At 38.4% G+C, this 20,203-nt stretch overlaps 1 protein-coding gene across 1 annotated transcript in view; it reads right to left on the bottom strand.

Annotated features, from left to right (window-relative positions):
* The window catches only part of LOC128372949 (equilibrative nucleoside transporter 1-like), a 37,061-nt gene extending 17,064 nt beyond the window's left edge, over positions 1 to 19,997 (bottom strand). The window contains exon 1 of the mRNA XM_053333158.1: positions 19,908 to 19,997. The gene's annotated coding sequence lies outside the window, so the exon portion shown is untranslated. The remainder of the gene's footprint in view (positions 1 to 19,907) is intronic.
* Positions 19,998 to 20,203: the final 206 nt, after the last annotated feature.

Below are 20,203 nucleotides of genomic sequence, written 5' to 3'. Positions count from 1 at the left end.
ACAGATTTTATTTCTCAACCCTGATGCTCAGGATCTTAAGAACTACCCAACAGCTTCCCATTCAAGCAATCTAATAAGAGGTTATTTCACAAATGGGATAACAACAGTAAACTGGGGACAAGGGATATTAAATTAAAGTGCTGACAATCAGTGGATGGAAAGTATTGTTTGTCCTTTGTAAGCAAAACAGAAATGTATAAAATACTGAAGTTAAATCCAGTGTACATTGTTTATAAATGATCCTGCAGTTTCCTACTCTGTGTGTTTTTTGCAGTATAAACAGGATAATAATGTACTATTGCAGCACTCTTATGTACTGTGTGTGTGTGTGCTGCACCCCTTCAGTATTTAAACACCACAAAAACATGTTTTCTCCAAACTTGCAGATCTAAAATTGACAGAGGCGGTACACAGCACAGTACAGTAAGATTATTTCCTCACACAGAGAAAACACAGCCAAACCCCAGATGTACTTACATAATGTCACAATAATCCAAAACAACATATAAAGTGCATAAATCATCAGTGAGGTTAAACTTAATTATTAATAACTTGTTATTTAATTATTTCTTTAAGTCACACTCCAACCAACCAGCTGTCCTGCTGCATGTATCTCATCCAGGCTAGCTGCCAGTTAGAGGGCTGGAGTAGGAACAAGCTGTCAGTGGCCTGGATCAGATTAGATAAGATCCTTTATTAGTCCCATAATGGTGAAATGTACAGTGTTACAAGGAAAATAGAAAAAGCATCTATAAATAATAAGTAATTAAACAAGCAATAAGAACAACTGGAAATAAAAATAGTAACATTATGTCCAAGGGAAGTATTAGTGTCAGACTGATAATATAACTTATTATAGAGCGACAACAATTAGTGAGATTAAAGAACTATGTTATTAACCAATTTATTTAATTAGTCATTTGTCCAAGCAAAAGATTGCAACATTTAATACAAATGTGAGAATTTGCTTAACTTTCGTTGGTCAGACAGTCATCAAACTGACTTTTTCCTCTAAATCCCATCAGATGTTCACAGAAATGACTGTCACACCAATTCTTTAAAAGAAGGCTTCCTGTACACAACTCAAAATCATCAGTGATGATTCATATGCTCTTCACATCTGTGCCTGAAGTTTCCAGTTTCACTCTGTTCCTAGAATGACCGACACACACACGCAAACATAAAAAGCAGCTTGCTCAACAGCCTCGCCCGACAGCATCCAAGAATACTTTACAGTTACGTTGCAGCACATTGACTTTTACAACCTCGATTCCAATTTCACACCGTGTTTCTTCCTGCTCTTCTTTCAAGGACATTATTATCGATTCTGTCCTGCCATAAGAGGAAAAATCAAATAGTTCAGTACACCATCTGACAAACTGCAGGAGAAAAAGGAAGAACACAAGGGTGACAGCAGCCAAAAACTACCATTTTTCAATGTGGCTTGACTATTTTTGTATAATAAAGAGAATAATTTATGCTTCACCTCCAGTGCAGACACCTTAAAGTTCAGCACAGGATTTAAGTCATTGCTGTCATAGCAACAACATCACATTGTGCATTTATTACATGCTCAAACTAACCATGTTCGCTCTATTTCATTCACTTTGTGATACAGCGATAAGAAGAACTTGGAGTAATCACAAAGTAGACATTTGTTTAGCTACTGAAAAGGAGACAATTACTGGGAAGTGTAATTATTACAGTATATACTGGAAGTAATTGTTCCTTAACTTTAGAGATAAACATCTGCATTAAGAGGAGGAAAATTACTCAGATGAATCACAACATTCAAATGTGTCTAAAGTGAGAGGAAATGGCTCCATGTTAGCTTCAATCAGCTCATCACACTTCTTGGTAAAGACACACTGACAGCTTATCAGTCCAGAAATGTGCTCATTAACTACTAATAATCATTAAAAAATGAAAATACAGCTGTCAGAATACCAAGATAACAGAAAAAAGCCCACTTCACGCTCGGCTGGATTATCTGACGGAAACCAAACCTCTTAATCACATTTAACATCAGCTTCCTGAAAGTGTTCATCAGCACTGTTGCAGTAAAGCGATAAATGTGCAGAATTCACAGATGATCAGATGGCCTTGAACACACATTATGAATTGCTTGTGCTGACAAATGACCGAATTAGCTCAACACAAAGTCCATACTGTAGTCTGCATTATAACCCAATATGTATTTTAAATTAAAAGCAGCAATCATGCATCTAAACCTGCAAGCACCTTAGTTTGTTTTCTAAAAAAAGAGAAGAAAAAAAAAAGTCTGCAAGAAAAAAAAGTTGGCAACCTCTGATCACTAATCATCACGTACGGTGGTGACTCGAGTCATCTTTTGAACGCCAGCAGGGTGTTATTGTCAATCTGACTTTCAATAGTATTTTCAGCCTGCTGTCACCATGGCAGCAAATAAAACACGGCCTAAAAAATATTTCTCTGCTTTCCAAAACATGCACACACACACTTTGGTTTTGGTCAGGAGCCGGTCTCACAGCGAGCAGCCGTCCCTTAAAAAACAACTTGAAGCCCTTTCAGGTCACCTGCAGGCAAAATTCAATCCTTTTGATAGAAAATAAATGCTAAATAAATAAAACTCAACAGATTAAATAACCTGAGCTCATTTCAGGGAATACACATTATGACCCTGACAGGTGGCCAAATACATAGTCAACTCATCACTTCCACATGGGCAGAGAGGCATTTGGATATTCAGTGGCACAGCAGGAGGGCACAGCAGGCCAAGGTAACACTGGACACCGATAGACAAAGAAACTGATGGAGACCCATAAAATAATTAAATACAAAACAAGCCTCTGACAACAACTGGTTGTGCTAACCTTTGCTTGGCACATGTTGTTTGTCTCTGCGGGATCATTCATCAGGTAGAGAAGACGTTAATGTAAACTTTACGGCTCACAGTGGAAGAAAAGTGGAATTAAATTGTATCAAGATACAGTTGTCTTACCGTCCGTCGCCCGTGCAACTTTTGTCCTCCCACTCCCATTTCCACTATTTATAAAGGACCTGTTCGACCTGTTTAGCCAACTTCATTCCAACTTATTATTAGGCTTCATTTAACTCATTTAAATGAAACTATACCTCAGTTTTGAACACCTGTTATTCTTGCCAGTCAAAACTGACCCAAGCACCAATACTGATATTGGGAGTGTAAAAAATTACATCATCAATATAACGGCCGATAATATTATATATATTACATGATTATCAAACACAGGTGACAAAGTTATGTAACAGAGACATTACATTTCACAGTTTAACAATAAACTTTATTGAATAAAAATTGAGACTTTATCATTATCAATAACTATAAATAAAAAAAACAAAAACATGTATGAAAGGTGGTATATCAATAAAGATTGATAAAGTTAGATTGATTGATATATAGGCCAATATATCGGTCAGGCTCTACAATAAACTAAAACTGACTTATTCTGAAAGAATTAGATTAATAGTATTTCGGCTCTAAGACTTCAAACATCCTCTTGAGGAAGCACTGAATGGAAAAGAGGTGCAGCTTCATTCCAAACACCATGCGCCACTCCTTATATGTCTTTTCATAAATGACTTGCTACTAAAATCAGCACATCTAATGAAATCTGAACCCAATGCTCTTTCCGCTCCATTATTCGGCTTGGACAGGTTCACATGTATTCATGTGATTAAACTCTGTTTTGTAACAAAGCAGCTTACGTTCAGACACAGGTCCTTCTAGAGGATGTAATCAAGATAATATATATAACAGCAGGAAATGAGACACTAATGAGAGCAGCATAAAGGTAAATAATCCTTGGGGGGGAAATTCAGGAGATGATAGAGCATGAAAGGTCTCAAAATCCATTGTTTCTTCATCCTGACCCACCCCTTTACGCCTTAAATCCTTTCCCGCCACAGAGACAGAGACAGAGAGAGAGAGAGAGAGAGAGGGACAGAGAGAACAAAGCCCATCTCCAGCTGCCTGTCTTTTTAGTTTGTTCAAGCTGTCCATATAAATGGCTGACACATGAACTAGGACCTCTACTTCACACCACTTCACTACAGTCAGCACTAATGGCTTTAAATGACTAACACTAGAGAGACAGTGGTTTCCATATTTCCTTTGATGAGTCAGTTTAAACTAATCTAATCATCACACCACCACCAGCCAGATGATTAACGCTTTCTTCTGCAAGCCTAGACAATAGCAACGCGCTGGTCAACTCAGGCAACAGGTGAGGGAAAAACTAAACTCCCACTCATGTGCACCCAGGGATGCTGCTGCTGTCCCATCAGCTGTTCATTGGAAAACAAAGCCACCATTCTGGTGTGCTCCTCTCCTTGCTTCAGGGTCAGCAGAGTCACAAATAGCACAAACACGTGTGACATGGAGCTGAGCCAGGAAACATGCTTCTCCCAAAGAGTCAGTTTCATCCCTCGTCATTTGGGACCGTTACAGAGAAATACTAACTAACAAAACACAGATATCCCCTATAAAGACTTACATTAAAAAAACAACACATTATTACGAGACTAGACTCACCATTAGGTACCATGAGCATTTAAAAGTAATTAAAATAAAATATTACAGTGACTTGTATTAATGACCTATATAAACACAGATTTGACACAGATTCAGCCTGTTATATTACTCTTTACTGTTTAAACACCACATTTCCGTTTTGAGTTATTCCTGACATGCAGATGAAGGATTCAAGGACTCCCTTTTTATTTTTTACTCCTGTCACATCTTGTGATACACTATCTCTCCATGTGATAGCATAACTGAAAATTAAATTAAAGCTGCACGACACACACACACGCGCGCTCATCATGCGCTCCACATGGTCTTTTTAAAACAGGGTGCCTGCAATTCACAGAGAAGATCTTGGTCTAAAATATACAAAGTAGTAAAATAAAATGACCACGTTTACTGTAATGGAAGAGTTTAATGTGAATGTCTGATGCACATCCCCCAAAAATAGGTAATGACCTGCAGCATTTAGGACTCAAATTATGCAAATTAATATCTTTCTTTATCACAATCCTGTTAGTTTAAATGAGCAGACAATAGTGTTGAATGCTTTCTATGGATAATAATCTTGTTGAGGTTCTCCTGCAGCAATTTCATCATCATATTACCTGTGAAGCTGTGGTTAAATGGTGTTTTTAGACATAATACGCCAACACGTGGCTACCTATTTGACCCACATCACTGTGGCCGCACTGCAGCCCTCCCGCAGTGACAAGCTTTATGCCTCGCTAGTTATCAAGATCACCGGACAGACCACGCTGGAAGTTGGCGCTAAAATTCAACTCCATGCAAACAAAAGAGGCGTGCTGGACCTCCAATATCAACAACACTGGTGCTCTTCTCTATTTGTGTCTCTCGTGAAGAGTTAAAGACATCAAATTGAGTCACAGAAGCGTAAAAATTGACCAAAATCTCTCCCAAACAAAGCAGAGACAGTCCCTTCTATATAAACGAGTAACCATTGAGGTTGTTTTAACAGAAAAAAATCGCCTTTAAACGTCACTTTTGCGGTGAATTACGAATAAATAATTGCACTATTGGTCGCAGCAGGTTGACGGAGACATTTAGTCTCTTAAAGTCTGGCTTCAGTTCACCACACTGAAATGTCCTACCTTTATCATCAGAGTCTGTGAAGGGTTGTTGTGTCTGATTCAGTCTGCGTGCTCCCAGCTCCAGCGATCCCCTCAAACCCATTGCGGTGTCGCCTTCATGTTCTCCTTGTAAAAAGTAGTACTCAGATCACCGTGCATTCATTTCGACACATTTTCTTTTTGTGAGTTTGCATAACTTTATGTATTCCGCAATCTGCAGTGACACAATGTTAAAGAAAATATACCAGTCATTTCACAATTTCAATGCAAACACACTCAATTCAGAATTTCCGATTGTACCTGAAACCGTCACTCGAGAGAGGCGGGGGATATTTAATAGTATTTTTTGATGTGGGAGGATGGTATTAAAAATGTCATCTGCTCCCCATGGCTTTCTGGCTATGTTATTAGCAGTCTGCCAGTTCTTTGGTTGGTTGTTACTTCAGAATTTTGTATTTGTGATGATTCATTTCTTCACTAGCACATAAAAAGAAATGTCCATAATGTGGTACAAAAAAGTAGAGCTACATATATTTACTGTACATACATATATATATATATTTACTTTATTTAAGCAGCGTTTTCTGTATATTTTTCTTAATATAATACATACAGATGTTTGTTTGTTTGTTTGTTTTTTTGGTCGTTTTCTATTCATAGTTATTTATAATTATTACATTTCTAAAAAGTTTACTGTTTTAAGTGTTTGATAACCACATTACAAAGGGACCATTACAAAAAATGGTACATCTAACATATAAGATTATCGGCCATTGTATCGATATCAGGATTTTTTTACTGCCTCGTAAAATCCACTATCAGTCTGGCCCTACAAAAAAGGCACAGAAGCAGTGGACTCCAGTCAGTCATAGGCTGGTTCTTTCTTTTCTATTTTGATTCTATAATATAAAGTATGATTGTCTTTGGTATACATTGCTCTTGGTTTTTCCTGTCCACCACACTCATGCCTTTAGTTCCCACATCCACCTGCTCATCTGTCAAAGGTGCATGTTTCCATATAGCTTGATGATGTGAGAGTGATATCTAATGGTGAAAGTCTATCATGGCTAATTATGGATATTTAACACCACTCTGACCTTAAGTATTAAGTAAGCACAATGCAACAGCCACTATACCTTATATACTCAAGCAGTCTCTTGTCTAAGAGACATTTGCTGGCTGTTCTGTTTGCTTTGTGTGTGTAAATGAAGGCTGCTGGAATTTAATGCTCCTCTGTGTTAAATTGTCTTTCAATAGCGGTGGGCTGTATGTTTTTTGTCCGAAAAGCTCATTGCAATCCTGGAAGTATGCTTTAAAGGTGCAGCATGTAGAATTTAGTGGCATCTAGTGGAACAGATTTGGCAGAAATGGAATAAAATAGTTATGCGATCTGGATTTCACTACTAGATGCCATTAAATCTTACACACTGGTCCTTTAAAGTTTTATGACAAGTTACTCAGTTGAACACTGTTGTTTGTGTGAATGCATAATAAGAGTATAATTTAATAGTAAATGGACTGTACTTATAGTGTTTTTAAAGTCTTTTGACCACTCAAAGCGCTTGTACACTACAAGTCACGTTCACACATTCACACACCGATGGCAGGATGCCAATCTGCCAATCTGTTCATCAGGAAGAAACTAACACTCACGCACATTTTCATACACGGTTGGAACAGCCATCAGGAGCAATTTGTGGTTAATTGTCTTGCCCGCACATCGACATGCCAAGTAGAGGAATCGGAAATCAAATTGCCAATCTTCCAACTGGTGTACAATCACTCTGCCTCCTGAGCCACAGCCGCCCTTAACTGTAGTGTTTTTCTAAATACAAAGACACAACATGAATTGGAGCAGTCAATGCTGACTGTATCTAATAGTCCATGGCATTTAGTCAAAGACAAAACAACACAAGTAGAGGATAACGAAGACAGTAAAAAACGTGAGAGCAAATTTTTCCCACACAAAGAGTGGTAATAAATTTTGAATTCTTGTAATTTAAATGAGATGGAAAAATAGTGTGTGCAATCAATTGATGCTATTATGCAACACAATGTCCTGTTGTAAATCTGCCCAAAAAGAACAGCATGTGAAATAAACATGCTACAAGTTTCTCTCCCATTTCTTTCAGAGTACAGCCTGTTTTCTTAAGTGTCTGTGAGAAATAACACCCATGTATAATTCCATCATAACACATTAGCCTGTCTGAACCGCCGCACTGAGGAAATGTTTATGACTGGTTTTGTGCTGTATGTGAGTCTGGATACACTAAGCATTGGTCTCTGCTGTTTGCTCATATAGTCGTGGTAGGTAAACAGTCCTCCACACCCTGTCTCTCTCCCCCCCCTGTCTAAAAAAAGCTTTCTGTGGTTTTGCACAGACACCATCTGTGAAGGAGCACTAGTCTGACTGCTTCCTCACTAACCTGAACCCAAACCAGGAGGAGCTGGGTCAAAAAAGACTGAGGGACCACTGTCTGTATTAAAAAAACACAAAGCTGCATTTCATTTCCATAACTCACATTCAAACTTCTTTATTTCCCACACAATTGGTTGACCATGTCTCCTACACTCTCTCTACTCTCCACGCTCCTCTGAGCCTTTGGCTTTTCACTGACTTATGTAGCCATGGGGGAAAGTTGGTCAGCAGCTTCTCAGTCAGTGGGGCACAGCCGGGTTTTTCCACAATGAGGAGAAAGGAGAGCACGAAAGCAAACAGGGAAAAAAAAGAGAGAAAGAGTGAGACAGAGAAAAGGCAGAAGAGAGAGGTTGGTTCTTACAAGTCAGCGACAGCAACTACCTTCTCATCCTCCATCAGACAAACACTGAACATCCATGCAGAAAAGGAAATGTAACACATAAAGATAGCTGAAGATGATAAAGAGCATAGCAAAAAGTAAACTGCCAACAGGTGCATATGTGGTTCAGGTCTCTGCCAGCAACGGATTTCTGTGAGGCACCTGCGTAATGATATATCATCCTATATCCAGCGGAGTCATTTGCAGCCTGTAAACACTGAACAAGTAGCCAAGTCAACCTATTAATAAACCCATATTTTTCCTTGTTACCTACTGTAGAGAAGAATCACTGGTCTTTGATGTATAGTTGAAGGAGTTTCTATTGTGAGAGGACCATCTTATGTCACAAACTCCTTCAACTTCCTGCCGACCCCATACATTTCCCTCAAGTGCCATTTTTAGAACGCAAAGTTTATGAGCAAACAAACACCATACTAATTCAAGAATATCCTGTGAATTCTGTGGCATAAGAGGCGAGCTCTGGGAGAGGCGGAGGGCATGACATGAATGAGCTGGAAGTGGCTTTCTGACCACATACTGAGATTTAAGAGGACAGCGGTAGAGAAAGGAATTCCAATGGATGGCCTCTTCAACCTCTAAATGGCTCAGGAGACACACAGAGGGTGAAGTAAATCCCATTTGGGATTAAGAATTTTGAGGCATGGCTATGTTTTCAAGGATTAAGCTTTGGACTGAAACGGTAAAGACAGGCAAACAAAGAAAAAACTCCTCGGGGAGGCCTGTGAAAGTAAAATTCCTCCTTATCTTTACCTTAGTAGCCCCTTGAAATTCCCAACAGAGTGCAACATAGTGAGTGGTCTGCAAAGGTCACGTACTGGTATGAAATCCTTATCATGTTGGATGATCTGCCAAAGACAATGAATTCCTCTCAATCCAGTGGTGCATTTAGGGCCAAGAGCTAGGTTTGAGGCAGTCCATTATGGGAGTCTCCTCTTCTGGGAGGAGATCAGCAACTTCAGAATTGGGATTGGTACCAAAATTCTGCACTTGTGGTGGATTATTGCTCAAATTCTTCTTGTAATATGGAAATCTTCCAGAATCCACAAAAAACCTTGGGATTTCGGATTCTTGGAAGGCTGATTGCTTTCAGGACGATGTCTGGATGAATCCCAGATGAGAGCTGTTACGCAAACTACTGATTGTTGTGAAAATAAGATAATATGCAGCTAAGCACTTTTTTTAATATATATTTTTACTTTGATATATGTACATTCAAACATATTTGTGGCTCTCACATGCATGTATATGCTTTCTTTTTCTTTCTGTTCACCTTCAAAAAAAATCTCTTAAAAACAAAACATCTGATGTCTATTTTCTGTATTTACATTGTTCAACCCTTCAATTTTTACATTCCTCACAGCAAAGGTGTCGATTTTTGGCATAAACTTATCCCAAAAAAAATGAAGCATCCTTGCCAAATATTTTTCAGATTTAGCAACCCATGATTTGTGAGTGAAAAGTTTATCGCTCCATAAATTGCAGATGCTGCTCTCACTATTTTGAAAGATTACCAATAGTGGATAAAACTCAATGACCCCTTTTGCATTTTCCATTTATCAGTAACTTCATGTTTTATTTCAGCTAAGACAAGCAAGTGTTATCGGTCATATGTCATACTGGGAGGGGGGAAAAATGAAAAAGACCTTGAAGCAAAGTGAGAGCTCACATCAATCATTTTCTGCAAACAGTTCTCAATGTTCATCCAATGAAAGCTCATAAAATTATATAACAGGTCAGATTTTGTTCTGCATGTAAGGAGGAGGATTGTGTGTGAGTGTGTGCATTCCTTTCATTTTGACATTCATGTGCTGTTTTGCTTGAATTTAACAAGTGTAGTAACAGCCTTGTCCTGATACAGGGTTGAAGTCACTGCTCCAGAGAGGGTTGGTGTTAAAGGTCAAATCCACACAAAACTGCTGCTTTCTAGGGATTGAATGTAAGAGTGAGTGACGTCAACCTAATTATTGATGTTTTGTAATGTTTTCCATTAATAGTTAAAAAGTTACCAACTTACAGGAACTTTTAATTAGTTCCATGGTGGCTATTTTGAAACATTTAGAAGGTTTAATGAAACATCTTTTATACCCAGCAGAAGTGGGTGTGCATGTTCAGTCTGCATTGGACCCATTCATATGAGACGGCTGTGACAGGTTAAGCTCTGGTTGTCACTGATATACACTGATATATATATATATATATATATATATATATATATATATATATATATATATATATATATATATATATGACTTATCATTGAGTTATTTCTTAGAGGCTAGTGGACGCAGTTATCATGTTACCTACACTGGCTCTTTTCACAGGCTGGCATTTTCTAACTCAAAGCCAATCAAATAACTGACTCATGTGTCATTTCAACAATAATCTCCACACTTTCATGAGCTTGTAAGATGCATGTCTGGCTATCCACAATTACAGTCACACCTCCTAACGATGGTCACAGTCTCAATATCTGCTGAATAATATAGGATGATTGTGTTTATTTGTGCCATAAAGAAACAAAGGTGGTAACATCTATACCTTCACAATGTAATGAAATTCAACTATTTGCCAAATCTGTTGCAAGACCTTGTAATTTGCAAAAGTCCAATTCAGAAAAGAAATAACAATTCAACTTCATCTACAATCAAACATCTCAGGGAGTTTCTCTCTCTGGCAGAGCTCTTTCCCTTCATTAGAAACACAATAAATTATTTGCTTGTAGTACCTAAAACTTACGGAGCTTGCTTCAAGAATTGTAAGAACAAACAGACTTCATAGAGAGTCTTATATTCCTCAACATTCTGCTTTCAGATTATCTGCAAAGACAACTGGCATCTAACTCTTAAGGAAGCTAAATTAACTCGAAGCTTAGACAGCTATATTGCTGGATGGTGACCTATTGTGATATTGTGCTTTATGTGTTTACTGTGAGTTCAACACCTCTGCAAGTTGCAAGCTGATTATGTTGCAAGCCCTTTGATATACTTTATTACACATAGAAGAAAAATTGATGCAAATATGTGTTTAATTTTGTGTTGAGTCTACTTTTGTGTTGAGATTTTGTTGCATATTTTTAACTGAGGAAAAGCAGCTGCATACGCAGTTTTGAAGGTCATTTCACTTCAAGTTATTTAGTTGTTAGCTTGTTCTTTAAGCAATGACATGTTCCTGACATTCCTGTGGCCTTGCAATTGTATCCAAAATGATTGTAATACACTCTAAATCCTGGACAAACTTCCACTTTGGAAATCTTATTGTTCAATTTTGCTGACTGTGTCAGTGTTTATAAAATACCCTTAAGTGCACTTTAAGTATTTTGTCCTTCCCCACAAAGAAAAAGTGACAGCAGCTTTATGATAAATGATTTTTGTAGAGGAATTCTGTTTTATTTATTCCTAATATATACAAGTTGATATAGTTTAATAGCATATTTGGTTATGATGCTGTTGTTTATCATGGTACAGTCTGTACCAGCATGTACGCATGTGAGGCGTTCACCACTTTCCTGTGTGTCAGCTCATTCCTGCACAACATATCTACTATGCAGTTAAAGTGTGTGCATGTGTGTTATTTGTATACCAAAAATATGTGTTTGGATGCAATCAGATATGTTTTGCGTGTGCTGTACAGTCCAAAATATCAAAACATCACCTGCTAAATCAATTCAGGAAATCTGAATTCCCTGCTGACAGTCTCAGCTGTTAAGATACTTCTGGTGCTGCGTAAATTTTACTGTCAGCTCATGACCATCAATACATCCACTTTTCTCTTCAGTGTTTTTAGCATCTTTGTCACCCCTCTTTTTTTTTCTTTAAAAAAAATCATCCTTATCAGTCCTCATCCCGGCCCATCCTTCTATCTTATCAGAGGCTGTCAGCAATCCTGTTTGCTTGTCCTCATCTGGAAAATAATTAAAGCAAGGTAACTGAGGGCAAGGTGTTCTTTTTTTTCCTCTGAATATTTGGAGTGCTTCCATTTACCATGTTTTCTATGGTGTGGTTATGTCCATTAAAACATCCTGTTTGCCCAGTTGAAACCCATTACTCAATTGTTCTCTGTGTGCTACTGCGTGTGACGGCACCAGCTCTATTTTCCAGTCTTACTGATACCAGCCCTTTACGCTTTGACTGTCTCTAATTGTTTGCTTGACTGTCTGGAGACTAGAGGCCATCTGTTGAAGCCATCATCTACAAAGACAAACGCAAAGTTGTTATGAAAGCAAATTCATGAGTACAAAAGATTAATACAATTACATTATTTTAGAGAGGACAAGACATGACAAGCTAACAATCATGCTGCCAGGATCAAAGGTGGAGGATTTTTCAAGGCTACAGTAAGTCACCAGTGAAGGACTTTGTTAGAGTAAGTGGTGACCTTGATGTATAACTGAATACTGTCAACACGTTTTATACGAATCAGGGTTTTTCTAAAAATACTTCACATAAAGTGTTGACAGTTTGTTCTGTGCATTATCCAGAGTAATGGGGACACTGTAAATGGAAATACATGCTGTTGTTGAATTGTTAGTCTTGGTTTGGGTGATCCAATGATTTTTCATGTAGCTCCACCATCAGCTCAAAATTCAGTGAAATATCTGAACATCTACAAGAACAGGCACAAAACATCGTATAGACTTTCATAGTCCTCGATACTTTGGCGCAGGGATGTAGTGGGCGGGGAATGCCGTCTGCCCACTTCTTTCAGCATGATGAAAAACAAAACATCAAATGTAAATTACACTGGTGTTTTTTGTATTATGGCAGCGCTGTCTACTTATTTTTCCCATGAACTTAACTTCAAATTTATATTATGTAATCGAAATAAACTAATATGTTGTAAGTGATTTTGTCTAAACGATATATGACGTTCAAATAACTTCTGTTTTTGTAGACAATGCGTTTGGTGTGACTTGCATGTGTGTGAGTCTAGGCCTGTATTAATGTAAACTGGTATGATTTGTGTGTGTGGTTATGAGAAAGAAACAATACAGCACACATTATAACTGTTGTTGGTAATGCTAATTTTGTAACTGATTAGCTATAGTTTCCGTATCTGGCTAACTTTAAGCCTTGTGTGTGTGTGTGTGTGTGTGTGTGTGTGCGTGCAGTATTTTTTTTTGATGAAATAAAAACAGCGTCCCCCCCACTCAAAAAATCCCCACTATACCAATGCTTTGGCGATCTCCTGATTTTTCCTCTACAGCACCATCACGAAGTTCTGTGGTTATGATTAAAAAAGCCTAACGACTGAATGGTTTACAATATAATTAGGTAAATGTTTCTGTCATGATATGACAATATGTCAATGACACTTTGGTCCTTTCATGTACTGTAGTAACATGAATATGAATAAAAAACAATTATTCAGAGTAGTTTTCAAAAAAGTACTTTCACAAAACGTGAAATAGTTTTTAGTAGGCATAATAGTGGTAGCAGGAGACTTGATTCACTTCAGTAAAACAGCAGTATTTTTATTTGAATAGGACTGTGTGGTGTTGTTTCCACCAATGCTAAGAGTCTTATCATAAAATTAAAGGCCCTGCACACCAACGCAGGTGTTTTCATTTAATTTGGCTGATTAGAGCTGTGCTTGAAGGTGGATGGAGCGCTGCCAGGACTAAAATGAGGTCACTAAAAAATATTAAAGGTGGAGGTTTTCCCACCCTAACAGTTGCAAAAAAATCTGAATTGGAGTTCTATGAAGCCCAGTCTGAACACACCCACACAACCCTGACACAAAACTCTTTGTCTTGTATACATTCAGTGGAAAACAGCTCAGAGCAACAAAAACTCATTCATTATTCATGTTTTTTTAATCTAACCCTATTCAGTTTCTTAAGCACCCTGTTTTTTCCAGGTTCAGCTAAAATAAATTCAGGGTCTGTCAGCAGATATCTCACCACATGGCAATGTGACGTCCATATGATTGAGTATTCTCGACTGCATATGAGACGAGTCACAGCCATAAAACCACAGCGAGCCTCACCACTCCACAAAATCCAACTAATGGGTCAAGTAACTAACTTCACTTACACTGTGCTGGTAATGTGCTATAATATTACTATAAGACATTTTACTAATAAGCCCTTTAATTTCTATACAAAAAAAGGTTCAAATGATGGTTTAAGGTCAAATTACTCCATTTCAGACACAGTTTATTTTCTTCAGTGCTGTTTTTAGTTGCGCTACTTGTCCCTGCATGACTCGGAGGTCAGAGCACGACACAATGAAAGGTGAAACCTCAGTTTACAGATAGAAACCTGACAGTGCCTGGTATTTATAGCTTTCAATAAACAGAAGAGCAAAGCAGCACAACAATAAGCTAGACCAATTCTCTTGAGTTTAAAGGAGGTTTAGTTGAGGAAAAATCAACTAATCAGGAGCTGTATTAATAAAGCTTCCTAATGCAAAGAATTCCTCCTTAGCCCTTAAGAGAACTCCTAAAGTGAAAAACTGTTACGAGTAGGGAGGAGGACTTTTAAGAGGCTTAAGCAGAGAAGAAAATCACGGAAATACAAAGACGTAGGAGAAATATGCTACAAACACTTAATGGCAGCGAATTCATGAAATGCTACAGATTAGATCATGCAGGGATAATGTTTGTGGTTGATTTGTAATGTACTCACTTCTCCTAAAAAGTGCCAAACAGGTATCTTCAGAATCAACAAAACCATAAACCAAAAGTGTGTGTGTGTGTGTGTGTGTGTGTGTGTGTGTGTGTGTGTGTGTGTGTGTGTGTGTGTGTTACTCAAAAATGCAACATCTAAAATGTGATCTAAAGACTCAAAGGCAATTTCCTGAATACAGCTTAGCCAGCGGGCACTAATAAGAATCCTCCAGTTTCAATATTGTGGCCGTGCAGACTTGACTAGTCCATATGAGTCTACATACACTGAACCTCTAACCAAGACTCAGAAATAAAGTTTGATAAAAAAAATAAAAAAAATAAAATGTCTGAGCATTTTTACTCTTTCATCTTATGACTCATACATCCTTTGACATTTTTCATTTCATTAATCTGCAGATAGCCTAGATCAGAGAAAATGTATTTAACTTCAGTGCCAGTAAGTACAGAAAATAAAGCCATGTCATCCAAATCACCCTGAAAGTCTGGTGCCCATAATCATTTAAATATGAACCCTCAACTCAGGCTCTGTGTGTGGTCTTGGTTTCTTATCGCACAATACACATTTACTTAATACATCTCAGTATCAAAATCATCCCTGACTGCTTATTTCTTTTTTGGAAAAAAAATATTTTAACAAAGACTTAGTCTGCAGGAGCTGGCAAAAAAGCTTAGTTATTCTGAGTTGTCAACATTTCCAGGCAACAGCATAAACTTTTGTCAACAGGTGCATTATAGTTCAGAAAAATCACAATGAGACAATTCCCCAAATCTCTTATACCTGATCATGATTCTGTTATACCAAAGTGCAGATCAGTCAGCACAAATAGACAACAGCATCAGCAAACCAAACACAGGAAAGGAGACATGCAGTGTTCATGCTTTTCAAGTCTGTATTAAAACAATCAGGTATCCATATGAACACTGAAAGAGTTTTCCTCACTGTAATCATTCCTCCTGTTCATGCTGGCTATAAAAAATCCACTTCAAAAACACTTTGAATGTAAGTGATGGGTACAAAATGCACATTGTGTCCACACAGTCATTTTGTGTAAAAATATAACACTGAATTGATCTGAAACTTATATAAGGCGCCAGCGGGCAAAATGAGTCATATCATGTGGATATCTGCCACATTTACAGTCTTTTTAGCATCAGAGTCCCTCTTTGTGTTTCCCTGTTGAGCTGTGGTGGAAGTTTAGTAACAAAAAGAGGAACCTTGGCACTAAAATGATGGGAACGTTGAAAGATATCTACTTGATTTGAGTGTATCTGAAGCTTCATACCAGCTTCAGATAATCTTTTAAATACATTTTTGCACAGAAAGAGGCTTTGTCCCTCACTTGCCTTGTAAGTGCATTATGAAGGAACAGGAGGAATGATTAGTCACAGTCAGTCACATACAGTCCTATATACAAGCGCACATCCTTGGTGGATTACTTTGTAGCATGAACAGTGTATATATTTGAAAGATAAAAACAGTTGCTGACGTGATAATTTTCAAGTGTTGCAAAATCCTTTTTGTGAGTATTACACACACACAGCAAACACACACAAACAGCTCTGTGGTGTTTTGGTATCGTATATAAGACTTTAAATGCATTAATCTGTAGCTCCAACTGGACTTCCTGGATTATATTTCATTGATTTATATTCATTTTCATCCCTTGAATTGTTTTAACACATGGTTGATTTCAGTGTGAGTTTAGCCTAAAGCTCATAGTTAAGTTTTATCTTGTTGCTTTATGAGCCCCAGTTTATTTCTTGGCCAGGAACAGTCACTTGTGTGTGTTGTCATTTCCACAAGGTTGCAAGGCAACAGAAACAGAGACTCTAGGAACATAATTCATTGTAAAAAAAAAAAACATAATATGTTGTTTTTAAGCTTACATTTTTGTGCAGTTAAACAAATAAAATACAACGTGTTAATTAGTGAGCTTTTGAGCTGATAGGGCAAGCTGTTTCCAGTCGGTTTTCAGTCTTTATGTTAAGCTAAGATTGAGCTGCTCCCAGTATACAGATATGTGTGGTAACAATCTTCTCATATAACTCCTGGCAAGAACATGAAGAAGAGCTTTCAAATTGTCTAATTATTCTTTTATTTAGGCCGAATGACGAGTGCACAAAGCCCAGATGTCAGCGACCCAAAACCATTATATTCCCACAGAAACTCAACACATACACATCAACATGGTTCTAAACCTTCTACATAAGACATGCAGAGACCTGTTCGTTATCTGTGTCAAGTTTATTTCAAGTTGTTCTACCTGAACCTGGAGTTCACCTGTCAGTCAGATACTCTAGTATGACCCAGTTTGTGGGCAGTGCATGCTACAGAAAGCAGCTGGCAGAAATGAGATCAAGTTCCAAGTGTTATTCTAAAGATCAAAATGGCAAGCATATGTTTCCCATTATTTCTAGGAGTTTCCCTGAACCAACATGGGGAAGTTATGTAACTTCAGACCCTGATGGAAAATCGGTTGTCTTACCCTCTGATTCTTCATACACAAAGATAACCGTACCACATTCTTTCATTGTGAAATATAAAGTGTTGATTATGTGTTTAATACAAACCTGTGTGAACATTTGTTGATAAAAGACAAACTGACCCTGATTAACCTCTTCTCAACTCAACAGTATTAGAGTGTGTGTGCGTGTGCATGTGTGCGTGTGTGTATGTGATGCTTTATTCAAGATGTAAAAACAAAATTAAGCTTATTTACTTATGGAAAGTTAATGAGACCACATTCCATTGTATTTAATCTAAACTGATCTGAAGCTAGACTTATTTTCTGAACAAATACATGTATGCTTCAAGTATTTCACCTCAGGGAATTTTTAAGTCAGTATTACTATAGGAGCTCTCTCCTTCCTATATGTGTAAGAACCTGATACTGAAAAACACCTGCACAGACCACACGCAAATACACACATAGTGCTGAAACATAAATCGATTAATTAATTAGTTAATTGACAGATTCAATTTTAAATCAGTTTTGATAACATGCTATGCCAAATGTCTTAGTTTAGAGTGTCAGCATATTAATTAGCAGCTGAAGATAATGTCATATGGTACAAAAACATTTGATCTGACTACATTATTTCAGGGAATCACTAAAGGGGTCCAATAAGTAAATAAATATTTCACTTCCTTTATTTTTTTCCACATGGACTCCCACGGGAGAATGACAGCCATGCTCTTGAGTTTATCATCACAACGAGCGTGATTGGCTGGAAAAGACATCACATGTGAAGAGATGAGTAAACACAGACAGATGATTCATATGAAGGAATTAAAATGATAAAGTCTAGACTGATTACAACTGCTAAGTGATCATCATACAGATGTTTTATACCCTACCATTGTAAATTGAATATCTTTGGGTTTTAGAGTTTTGGCTGAACAAAACAAGCCCTTTGAAGATGTCACACTTGGCTCTGGAGACAACTAAATGATTCATCTGATAACTGATGGATAATTGACCGATTGGTGCAGCCCCACAAAATACATTCAGCTCCTGTCAACCTTCCTGCTCCTGCTTTGTCTTTCAGCAAATCTCACTGATTCATCAGTATTCAGGCTGTGTCCTGGGGGGGCTATAAACACAATGATGCTTTAGATGAGCCCGTCTCGGTCACCTGGTTGCACTCTACTGCCTCATATTACCCTGCTAAATTCTTATGTGGTGTCTATTGCTGCGGCCTGGTTTTCATATAGAGCTTTCTAATTATAGTCGCCTAGTTGTGTCAGGACACAGGGTCCTGGTAGGGGGCCAGGTGTTCATGAGAGATGCAGAAAAGCACCGTTTGGGATATATCTAGGCTATATTTTTCATATTGTCTACAATTCTCATGTGCAGAACCAAACCAACAATGAACTCCTCCTATTTACAAATATTGTGTGTTTATCCAAAGCCTGATATATGTTTAGAACTCCATTATTTTCCAAAATCTATTACAGTGAAATCTTGCAGAACAGAGCAGCTCATCATTGTGAGAATAGCAGCTTTCTCAGCTGATAAGCAAGCACCTGCAAAGGTTATCACACAGTCAACCAACATTGTATCAAGCACACTGAGGAGAGAGATGGTGTGTTGTGTGTGTGCATGATGAGAACATAGTACCAAGTGTTTACATGATACAGTAGTGATTTTTAGCTCAGTGGGGTCTATTCTCAGAGCTCTTTCATGCTGCCCCCTGCTGTGGTAGTATATGTGTGTGTGTGTGTGTGTGTGTGTGTGTGTGTGTGTGTGTGTGTGTGTGTGGATGATCTACAGTCTCACACTATCACCTGCTGAGAATCCTCAACTCAGACTGTGCACAAGTCTCAACCTCTTGCCCAGAAACTTTGAGTCCAAAGCGAGGTCATCTTTCAACTTCCTTTGCAGCTATCAAAACATGAGTGCTGGACAGAGAGAGATATACTGCAAGTCAGCATGCACGCATCAGACGGTCTGATATCACATATCAAGTATAGCTATCAGCAAATAGCCGTAGTCATACATCACCTGGCGCACTTTCATCACTATGCGCTGTTGGAGACGTGACGCGCCTGTCACGTCCAAGCAACGCAACCACAGCGACTTGGTGACCATTTGACCTTGTCACCGTTTCTACTGGAGCTCCACATACAATCATAATAGGCTTGTGCCACAAACCAAACATCTGGAGTTGCACATAACAGAGAATAACAACATGGGCATCCCTCACTCCCCCCCCGCCCGCCCCCCTTCACTCTCCACCCCGAGCTCAGTATTTTTGGCAGGCCATGTCAGCAGTCTCTCCACCGCCCTTTAGTCTCTCCCGCAGACGTATGAGAAACACACTTACCTTCATACAAACGACCGACGATGCCCTCACATTTGAGCAGCGCGTCGGTGCGCAGACAACAGCGTTCATGTATACATTCGTCTGTTTTTCTCTCGTCCCACTCAGCAGCAAAACTCAAATCAACGCTGCGCATTCATGCAGTTGGCAGAGAGAGAGAGAGACGGGCAGGGGGGTGGAGGGGGTTTGGTGTGACTGGTCCAGATTCCGACACATAACGGGCCAGCTGGTTACTTTGGATTTCTGCAAATAAACCAACGGATTGTAATCCCTTTAAAAACGTGCGTCAGAATCCAAAG

This window comes from Scomber japonicus, chromosome 14, assembly GCF_027409825.1.
Source record: "Scomber japonicus isolate fScoJap1 chromosome 14, fScoJap1.pri, whole genome shotgun sequence".
NCBI classification, from domain to species: Eukaryota; Metazoa; Chordata; class Actinopteri; order Scombriformes; family Scombridae; genus Scomber; species Scomber japonicus.
Note: the sequence above shows the minus strand (reverse complement) of the source record. Positions and strands in the feature narration are given on the sequence as shown.